The sequence below is a fragment of the Scyliorhinus torazame genome, chromosome 3 (genome assembly GCF_047496885.1).
Source record: "Scyliorhinus torazame isolate Kashiwa2021f chromosome 3, sScyTor2.1, whole genome shotgun sequence".
Lineage (NCBI taxonomy): Eukaryota > Metazoa > Chordata > Chondrichthyes > Carcharhiniformes > Scyliorhinidae > Scyliorhinus > Scyliorhinus torazame.
Window position 1 is genome coordinate 135,535,194 of NC_092709.1, and position 10,639 is coordinate 135,545,832.

A 10,639-nucleotide genomic window follows, 5' to 3' on the forward strand; every position below is an offset into this window, starting at 1 on the left:
AGCTCCATACTGGGTGGTGCATTTATCGAACTATGGCTTCAGGTTAGTCATTCACGTCTTTTAATCTCTAACATTATTCTGCACTTGGCTAATTAAAAGCTGAAGTAGAATGATTTTCCAGTACTTATACTTTTGGTTGATGAAGTAATTGAAAAGCCAGATTGGTCCTAGTATAGAGTAGGATATTTCTAATATTATTATAAAATGATTTGATTACATCAAAATATGTAACCAGTTGGCATGGGTTGCAGTAGATGGATAGGTCTGAAGTTGTTTGAATGAAAGCGATGAGAAAAATAATGGGCTGGATTCTCCACTGGCGCAACGCTCCATTTTGCCTGCAGCCCGGGGGTTTCCCGATGGTGTGGGGCTGCCCCACAATGGGAAACCCCATTGACCAGCCGACGTAATGGAGCATCCCGCCGGCGTGCTGAAACAGAAATGTGGCGTGGTTGGACAAAGAATCCAGCCCAATGTTTTCAGAATTTATCCAATGAAGGGGCAATTTAGTGTGGCCAATCCACCTACCCTGCACATATTTGAATTGTGGGAGTGAGACCCGCGCAGGCACAGGGACAATGTGCAGAGTCCACACGGACAGTGACCCGGGGCCAGGATTGAACCCGGGTTCTCAGCGCCATGAGGCAGCAATGTTAACCACTGCACCATCATGCCACCCAGAGAAAAATAATGTAGGTCTAAGGTCTTCCGCATTGACAAACAAGTTTGCTCAGCAAGTCCATTTCTAACAATAAAGGGGAAGATATTTTGCCAATGACAATTATTGACTTTACATTCAAATCTATGTAAAGATACCAGAAAAAGAGTAATCAAATATTGGAATCACCTCGTGTCAACACATCAGTCATTTTAAATATGCATTATTATTTAGTACTTGGAACTCTATATAAAATTTGAAAGTTCCATGCCTTCAAAAGGACATTGTTATGTTGAAGAGTGCACAGATATGCCTTGATATTCAATGACATTACCATCACTAAATTCCCCACTATCCCCATTCTGGGGGTTAACATTGACCAGAAACTAAGCTGGACCCGCCATACAAATGCAAGAGCAGATTAGAGGCTGGAAATTCCATACTGAGTAACTCACCTCCTGACTCACCAAAGCATGTCTACAGGGTACAAGTCAGGAGTGATGGAATACCCTCCAATAGTCTGGATGAGTCGAGGAATGACAGCAATCAAGAAGTTTGACACCACACAATGAGAAATCCCATTGGCCAGCGGGAGAATCCCGTTGCCAGCGGTGGTTCATCGCCGAGAAATACTCAACTGCTGAGGCGGAGAATTCACCCATTAACTCCCTCCATCACCAACGCCAGTGTCAGCAATATATACTATCTACAAAGTATGCTGTTGTAACTTACAAGGATCCCTTGACAGCACCTTCTATACTCACAACATCCACCAACTAGGACAAGGGCAGCAGATGCATGGAGACACCATGATGTAGAAGTTTTCCTCCAAGTCACACACCATTTTGACCATTTTGCCATTCCTTAACTGCCGCTGAGTTAAAATCCTAGAAATCTCTTCCCAACAGCACTATGGGTGTATCCACATCACGTGGACTACAGTAGTCCAATAAGGCGGTTCACCACCATCTTCAGAAGGCCAATTAAGGATGGGCAATAAATGCTGACTTAGCCAGGAATGCCCATATCCCAAGAAATAATTATTTTTAAAATATTTGAGTATTAACGATTATTCCAAGAACTAGGGCTCACAAATTGCTTTCATCAAAAACAAGGTGGTTGAAATAAGGTCTATCAAACAATTCTGTAGAAGAGCAATGCATGAAATAATGCAGATAAAAGGTTATTCAGAACAGCAGTGGCTGTTCATAATGCAATGGCTCCAATGATTCACAAAGTTTCCACTCGATGATTGAGCAACTCATTTATGAGCATCTGCACAAGAACATGCAGGTCACTATCTGTTTTCAGAACATCTGTGGTGCTAGCCCAATGCCATAAAGGTCATAGAGGTCATAGAACAAAAAACTGTCAATCAGGGAGACAGCAACATCATCCATATCCACTGCAAACCTACCTCTGCCTGGGCTCTTTACCAAAATTCCCATTGGCTCCAGGAGAGGTTTGGGATGTCTCGATCCTCCATGCATACAAACTCCTAGCCGCTACAAATGGAGGAGATATTACAGCCCATGACTTGCATGGCTACAATAAATATCAATATGGTGGTGCAGAGGTGCAGGGAGGTGGTTTCAGGAGGTTATTAGAAGTAGTGAACAGTAGGGATAGTTGAAGTGGTATTGAGATGATACATTGTGTCCAAATAATTACCTGAACGTGGCCCATCAAAATCTCCAAACCATTCTGCACCTGCCATTTCTTTTGTAGTCATTCTTTTTTCCAATTAGGGGGCAATTTACCATGGTCAATCTACCAACCCTGCATATCATTGGGTCATGGAGGTCAGACCCACGCAGACACAGGGAGAATGTGAAAACTCCACACAGACAGTGACCCGGGGTCGGGATCGATCCCGGTCCTTGGCGCCGTGAGGCAGCAGTGCTAATCACTGTGCCACCGTGCCACCCTTTATATTCATTCATGAGCATCGCTAGCAAGGCCAGCATTTGTTCCCCATCCATAACACTCCTTGACAAGCTGGTAGTAAGTTGTCTTTTCAAGTCACTGCAGTCTGTGGTGTAAGTAGAACCATGGCGCTGTTAGGACAGAAGTCCCTGGATTTTGTCCCATTTATTCTCAGATGTTGGTGAGCTTCTTGTGTCCATCAAGCTGCACTCATCCATGCAATTGGAGAGTGTGTTGTCACACTCCCGACTAGTGATTTGTAGATGGTGGGCAAGCTTTAGACTGTTGGGAGGTGAATTCCTCACCATAGAGTTCCAGCTAATATAAAAGCCCAAATATCTCAACAGGACTCTCCCCAATCTATTTTATGTGACAGTCTGGTAATTAGTATTTAAATGGCTGGACCGGGTAAATTTCTGATCAATGTTAGCCCCCCAGTAGTGGGGGCTAATCAAAAGTGAATGCAATGGTAAAGCCCATTGAATGACAAGGGGAATTGGTTAGATTCTTGCTCTTTAAAGATCGTCATTGCCTGGCACTTGTGTGTCCCAAATGTTAATTGCCACTTAGCAACCCAAGTCTGAATGTTGTCCAGGTCTTATTGGATTTAGGCACAGACTGATTCGGTATTTGAGGAGTCACGAATGGTACTGAACGTTATGAAAGCATCAGCGAATATTTCCAGTTTTGATCTTATGATGGAGGAAAGCAGTTGAAGCTGCTTGGGCCTGGGGCACTAATCCTGAGGAACTCCTACAGCCATGCCATGGGGCTCAGATCATTGGCCCCCAACAATGGCAACCACCTTCCTTCGTGTGTGAACAGAAGAACCAGGAGCAGGATTAGGCAATTCAGCCCCTCGAGCCTGCTCCGGCATTCAATACAATCATGGCTGATCTAATCTCGGTCTCATCTCTACCTTCCTGGCTGCTCCCCACAACTCTTCATCACACTACTAATTAAAAGCCTATCTACCTCTTCCATAAATTTGCCTAGAGACCCTGCATCCACTGCGCTCTGAAGTGGAGAATTCTACAGATTCACGATTCTTTGAGTGAAGTAATCCTTCCTCATTTCAATTTTAAATCAGCCACCCCTTTGCCTAACACTATGGCCTCTTGTTCTAGAACATCCAGCAAGGGGAATCATGCGCTCTACGTATACCCTGTCAATCCCCTTTAACATTTTATATATCTCAATTAAATCTCCTCTCATTCTTATAAACGCCAACAAGTATAGGCCTGAACTACTCAATCTCTCTTCATAAAACAAATCCTTCATCCCTGGAATCGATCTAGTGAACCTTCTCTGAACCATCTCGAATGCATTTATATCCTTCCTCAAGTAAGGGGACCAAAAATGTGGGCAGTACTCTAGATGTGGTCTCACCAATCAATGTCCGATACAGTTGTAACAGCACCTCCCTACTTTTATACTCTATTCCATTGGCAATCAATGTCAAAATTCCATTTGCCTTCCTTATTTACTGTTGCACCTGCAGACTAATTCTCTGTGATTTTTGCATGAGGACACCCAGACCCCTCTGCACCAAAGCATTTTAATGTTTCTAATAATAATCTTATCAGAACAAAGAACAATATAGCACAGGAACAGGCCCTTCAGCCCTCGAAGCCTGTACCGGTCATGATACCACCCTTGGCCAAAACTTTGAGCACTTCCTAGTGCCGTATTCCTCTATACCCATCCTATCCATGTGTTTGTTGAGATGCCTTTTGAACGCCATTAATGTATCTGCTTCCACAACCTCCCCTGACAATGTGTTCCAGGCACTCACCACCCTCTGTGTAAAAAGACCTGCCTCGGACATCTCCTTTAAACTTTGCCCCATGGACCTTAAACCTATGCCTTCTAGTGACTGGCCCCTTCACCCTGGGAAAGAGTGCCTACCCATCCATTCTATCCATACCTCTCATAATCTTATAGATCTCGATCAGGTCACCCTTCAACCTCCGCCATTCTAATGAAAACAGTCCGAGTCTGTTCAGCCTCTCCACATAGCTACCACCTTTCAGACCACGCAACATCCTGGTAAACCTCCTCTGCACCCTCGCCAAGGCCTCCACATCCTTCTGGTAGTGTGCCAACCAGAATTGTGCGCAATATTCCAAGTACGGCCTTACTAAGGTTCTTTCCAACTATTTTTATACTCGATGCCCCGTCCAATGAAAGCAAGCATTCCGTATGCTTTCTTGACTACCTTGTCCACTTGTGTTGCCACTTTCAAAGATCTGTGGACCTGCACGCCCAGATCTCTCTGACTTTGTATATTCCTAAGAGTTTTGCCATTTACAGTATATTTCCCTTCTATGTTAGACCAACCAAAATGCATTACCTGACATTCGTCCGGATTAAACTTCATTTGCCATTTCTCTGCCCAAGTCTCCAACCTATCTATAACCTGCTAAATCCTCTGACAATCCTCAACACTATCTGCCACCCCACCAACCTTGGTGTCATCCGCGAACTTACTAATCAGACCAGCTACATTTTCCTCCAAATCGTTTATGTATACCACAAACAACAGAGGCCGAAGACTGATCCCTGTGGAACACCACTAGTCACAATCTTCCATTCGGAAAAACACCCTTCTACTGCTACCCTCTGCCTTCTGTGACCGAGCCAGTTCTGTATCCAGCTTGCCACCTCACCTCTGATCAAGTGCGACTTCATCTTTTGTACCAGTCTGCCACGAGGCACCTTGTCAAAGGCTTTACTGAAGTCCATGTGAACAACATCCACCACCCTTCCCATATCAATCATCTTTGTCACCGCCTCAAAAAACTCAATCAAATTAGTGAGGGGCACAATCTCCACTTCACAAAGCCACGCTGCCTATCACAAATGAGTCCATTTGTTTCCAATTGAGTAGATATCCTGTCCCTGAGAATTCTCTCCAATAATTGATCTACTACTGACGTGAGGCTCACCAGCCTACAGTTTCCAGGATTATCCCTGATACGTTTCTTATACAGCGGTACCACATTAGCTATTCTCCAGTCCTCTGGGATCTCACCTGTAGCCAGTGAGGATGCAAAGATGTCAGTTAAGGCCCCAGCAATTTCCTCCCTTGCTTCTCTCAATATTCTGGGATAAATCAGGCCCAGGAGACTTATTGACCTTAATGTATTTTAAAACACCCAGTACCTCCTCCTTTTTGATGTCAACATGACTCAGACTATCCACATACCCTACCCAAGAATCACCTGCCATAAGTCGTTTTCTTTGGTGAACATTGATGCAAAGTACTTATTTAGTAGCTCGCCCATTTCCTCTGGCTCAACACATAGATTCCCCCTACTGTCCTTAAGTGGTTCAATCCCTTCCGTGGCCAACCTCTTGCTTTTTACATCTGAATAAAGAGCTTTGGGATTCACCTTAATCCTATTTGCCAAGGACTTTTCATGACCCCTCCTAGCCCTCTTAATTTCCTGCTAAAGTACCTTTCGTGTCACAAGTAGACTTACATTAACACTGCAATGAAGTTACTGTGAAAATAACTTTGTCGCCTCAATACGGAGCCTGTTCGGGTACACTGAGGGTGAATTCAGAATATCCAATTCATCTAACAAGCACATCTTTCGGGACATGTGGCAGGAAACCGGAGCACCCAGAGGAAACCCACGCAGATACGGGGAGAATGTGCAGACTCCGCACAGACAGTGACCCAAGCGGGAATCGAACCCGGGTCCCTGGCGCTGTGAAGAAACAGTGCTAACCACTATGCTACCTCAATTTAGATAATAAGTTGCCTTTTTATTCTTTTGACCAAAATGGATATCCCCCATGTTAAATTACAACTGCCAAATTTTGGCCCATGCACCTCATTTATCCATATCCATTTGTAAATTTCTGATTTCCTCATTGCAACTTATTTCCTCTTTGCAACTCGCTTTCCTGCCTATTTTCGTGTCATTTGCAAACTTAGCTATAATACCTTCCATCCTTGCATCCAAGTCATTAATATAAATTGTAAATAGTTGGGGCCTGAGATACGAACCCTGTGGCAGTCCATTAGTTACAGCTTACCAACAAGAAACAGACACATTGTTTCAAACCCCACTCTCTGCTTTCTGTTGGTTAAACAGTCCTCTATCCAAGCTAATATATTACCCCTAACCCTATGTATATTAACCTTTTGTGTGACTCCTTTTCTAATGGCCTCTGGAAATCCAGATACACCCCATCTACAACAAATGGCCTGATACTACTGCCTTAATAATAGATTGCAACAGTTTCCCAACAATAGATGTTAAACTAGCTGGTCTATAGCTCCCTACTTTCTGCCTTTCTTTCATTTTAAGACCCTATGATGTAGGCCATCAGGCCCTGGCGACTTGTCTGCCTTTAATCCCAATAGCTTGCTCAGTACTTTTTCCCTAGTGATGGCGATAGCTTGAAGTTCCTCCTTTTCAACAATCTCTGCATGAACTGTTACTATTGGGATGTTTCTAGTGTCCCCACCATGAAAACCGAGGCAAAATATTGATTTAGTGTCTCTGCCATTTCTGTGTTCCCCATTATTACTTCCCCAGTCTCGTCCTCTAAGTGACGAATGTTGACTTTAGCTACTCTTTCACTTTTTGTATACTTTTACAATATATTGCTAGCTGTTTTTATATTTTGCACTAGATTTCTTTCATAATTTACCATTGCTCTTTTTATTATATTTTTAGTAACCCTCTGTTAGTTTTTAAAAGTTTCATAATCCCCCAGCCAATGACTGACCTTCGCAATATGGTATGCCTTGGTTTTTGCCTTTATGGTATCTTTAACTTCCTTGCTTAGCCACGGATGGATCATAGAATCATAGAATTTACAGTGCACAATGAGTCCATTCAGACCATCGAGTCTGCACCGGTCCTTGGAAAGAGCACCCTATTCAAGCCCCACACCTCCACCCTATCCCCTTGATCCCCGTAACCCAACCTAACCTTTTTTGACATTAAGGGCAATTTAGAATGGCCAATCCACCTAACCTGCACATCTTTGGACTGTGGGAGGAAACCGGAGCACCTGGAGGAAACAGACTCCACACAGACAGTGACTCAAGCTGGGAATCGAATCTGGGAGCCTGGAGCGGTGAAGCAACTGTGCTAACCACTATGCTACCGTGCTGACCCCCTCCCCCAACCCATTACAATTGTTTTTCCTCTCTGGAATATATTTTAGCTGGTAGAAATTGAATATCTCCTTAAATATCTGCCAACGTTCATCAACTGTCCTACCTTTAAGTCTTTCTGTACAGCCCACTGGGGTCAAATCTGTCCTCATACCTATGTAAATACCTTGAACAAAGAACAAAGAACAAAGAAATGTACAGCACAGGAACAGGCCCTTCGGCCCTCCAAGCCCGTGCCGACCATGCTGCCCGACTAAACTACAATCTTCTACACTTCCTGGATCCGTACCTCTCTATTCCCATCATATTCATGTATTTGTCAAGATGCCCCTTAAATGTCACTATTGTCCCTGCTTCCACCACCTCCTCCGGTAGCGAGTTCCAGGCACCCACTACACTCTGTGTAAAAAACTTGCCTCGTACATCTACTCTAAACCTTGCCCCCTCACCTTAAACCTATGCCCCCTAGTAATTGACCCCTCTACCCTGGGGAAAAGTCTCTGACTATCCACTCTGTCTATGCCCCTCATAATTTTGTAGACCTCTATCAGGTCGCCCCCTCAACCTCCGTCGTTCCAGTGAGAACAAACCGAGTTAATTCAACCGCTCCTCATAGCTAATGCCCTCCATACCAGGCAACATTCTGGTAAATGTCTTCTGCACCCTCTCTAAAGCCTCCACATCCTTCTGGTAGTGTGGCGACCAGAATTGAACACTATACTCCAAGTGTGGCCTAACTAAGGTTCTATACAGCTGCAACATGACTTGCCAATTCTTATACTCAATGCCCCAGCCAATGAAGGCAAGCATGCCATATGCCTTCTTGACTACCTTCTCCACCTGTGTTGCCCCTTTCAGTGACCTGTGGACCTGTACACCTAGATCTCTCTGACTTTCAATACTCTTGAGGCTTCTACTATTCACTGTATATTCCCTACCTGCATTAGACCTTCCAAAATGCATTACCTCACATTTGTCCGGATTAAACTCCATCTGCCATCTCTCCGCCCAAGTCTCCAAACAACCTAAATCCTGCTGTATTCTCTGACAGTCCTCATCGCTATCCGCAATTCCACTAACCCTTGTGTCGTCTGCAAACCTACTAATCAGGCCAGTTACATTTTCCTCCAAATCATTTATATATACTACAAACAGCAAAGGTCCCAGCACTAATCCCTGCGGAATACCACTGGCCACAGCCCTCCAATTAGAAAAGCATCCTTCCATTGCTACTCTCTGCCTTCTGTGACCTAGCCAGTTCTGTATCCACCTTGCCAGCTCACCCCTGATCCCGTGTGACTTCACCTTTTGTACTAGTCTACCATGAGGGACCTTGTCAAAGGCCTTACTGAAGTCCATATAGACAACATCCACTGCCCTACCTGCATCAATCATCTTTGTGACCTCCTCGAAAAACTCTATCAAGTTAGAGAGACACGACCTCCCCTTCACAAAACCTTGTGAAGGGAAGATCCACCTGAGGAAGGAGCAGCGCTCCGAAAGCTAGTGACATCGAAACAAACCTGTTGGACTTTAACCTGGTGTTGTAAGACTTCTTACTGTTCACAAAGCCATGCTGCCTCTCACTAATACATCCATTTGCTTCCAAATGGGAGTAGATCCTGCCTCGAAGAATGCTCTCCAGTAATTTCCCTACCACTGAAGTAAGGCTCACCGGCCTGTAGTTCCCTGGATTATCTTTGCTATCCTTCTTAAACAGAGGAACAACATTGGCTATTCTCCAGTCCTCCGGGACATCACCTGAAGACAGTGAGGATCCAAAGATTTCTGTCAAGGCCTCAGCAATTTCCTCTCCAGCCTCCTTCAGTATTCTGGGGTAGATCCCATCAGGCCCTGGGGACTTATCTACCTTAATATTTTTTAAGACGCCCAACACCTCGTCTTTTTGGATCTCAATGTGACCCAGGCTATCTACACACCCTTCTCCAGACTCAACATCTACCAATTCCTTCTCTTTGGTGAATACGGATGCAAAGTATTCATTTAGTACCTCGCCGATTTCCTCTGGCTCCACACATAGATTCCCTTGCCTATCCTTCAGTGGGCCAACCCTTTCCCTGGCTACCCTCTTGCTTTTTATGTACGTGTAAAAAGCCTTGGGATTTTCCTTAACCCTATTTGCCAATGACTTTTTGTGACCCCTTCTAGCCCTCCTGACTCCTTGCTTAAGTTCCTTCCTACTTTCCTTATATTCCACACAGGCTTCATCTGTTCCCAGCCTTTTAGCCCTGACAAATGCCTCCTTTTTCTTTTTGACGAGGCCTACAATATCTCTCGTTATCCAAGGTTCCCGAAATTTGCCGTATTTATCCTTCTTCCTCATAGGAACATGCCGGTCCTGAATTCCTTTCAACTGACACTTGAAAGCCTCCCACATGTCAGATGTTGATTTGCCCTCAAACATCCGCCCCCAATCTAGGGTCTTCAGTTCCCGCCTAATATTGTTAGAATTAGCCTTCCCCCAATTTAGCACATTCCCCCTAGGACCACTCTTATCCTTGTCCACCAGCACTTTAAAACTTATTGAATTGTGGTCACTGTTCCCGAAATGCTCCCCTACTGAAACTTCTACCACCTGGCCGGTCTCATTCTCCAATACCAGGTCCAGTACCGCCCCTTCCCTAGTTGGACTGTCTACATATTGTTTTAAGAAGCCCTCCTGGATGCTCCTTACAAACTCAGCCCCTGGCACTAAGTGAGTCCCAGTCAATATTGGGGAAGTTGAAGTCTCCCATCACCACAACCCTGTTGTTTTTACTCTTTTCCAAAATCTGTCTACCTATCTGCTCCTCTATCTCCCACTGGCTGTTGGGAGGCCTGTAGTAAACCCCCAACATTGTGACTGCACCCTTCTTATTCCTGATCTCTACCCATATAGCCTCACTGCCCTCTGA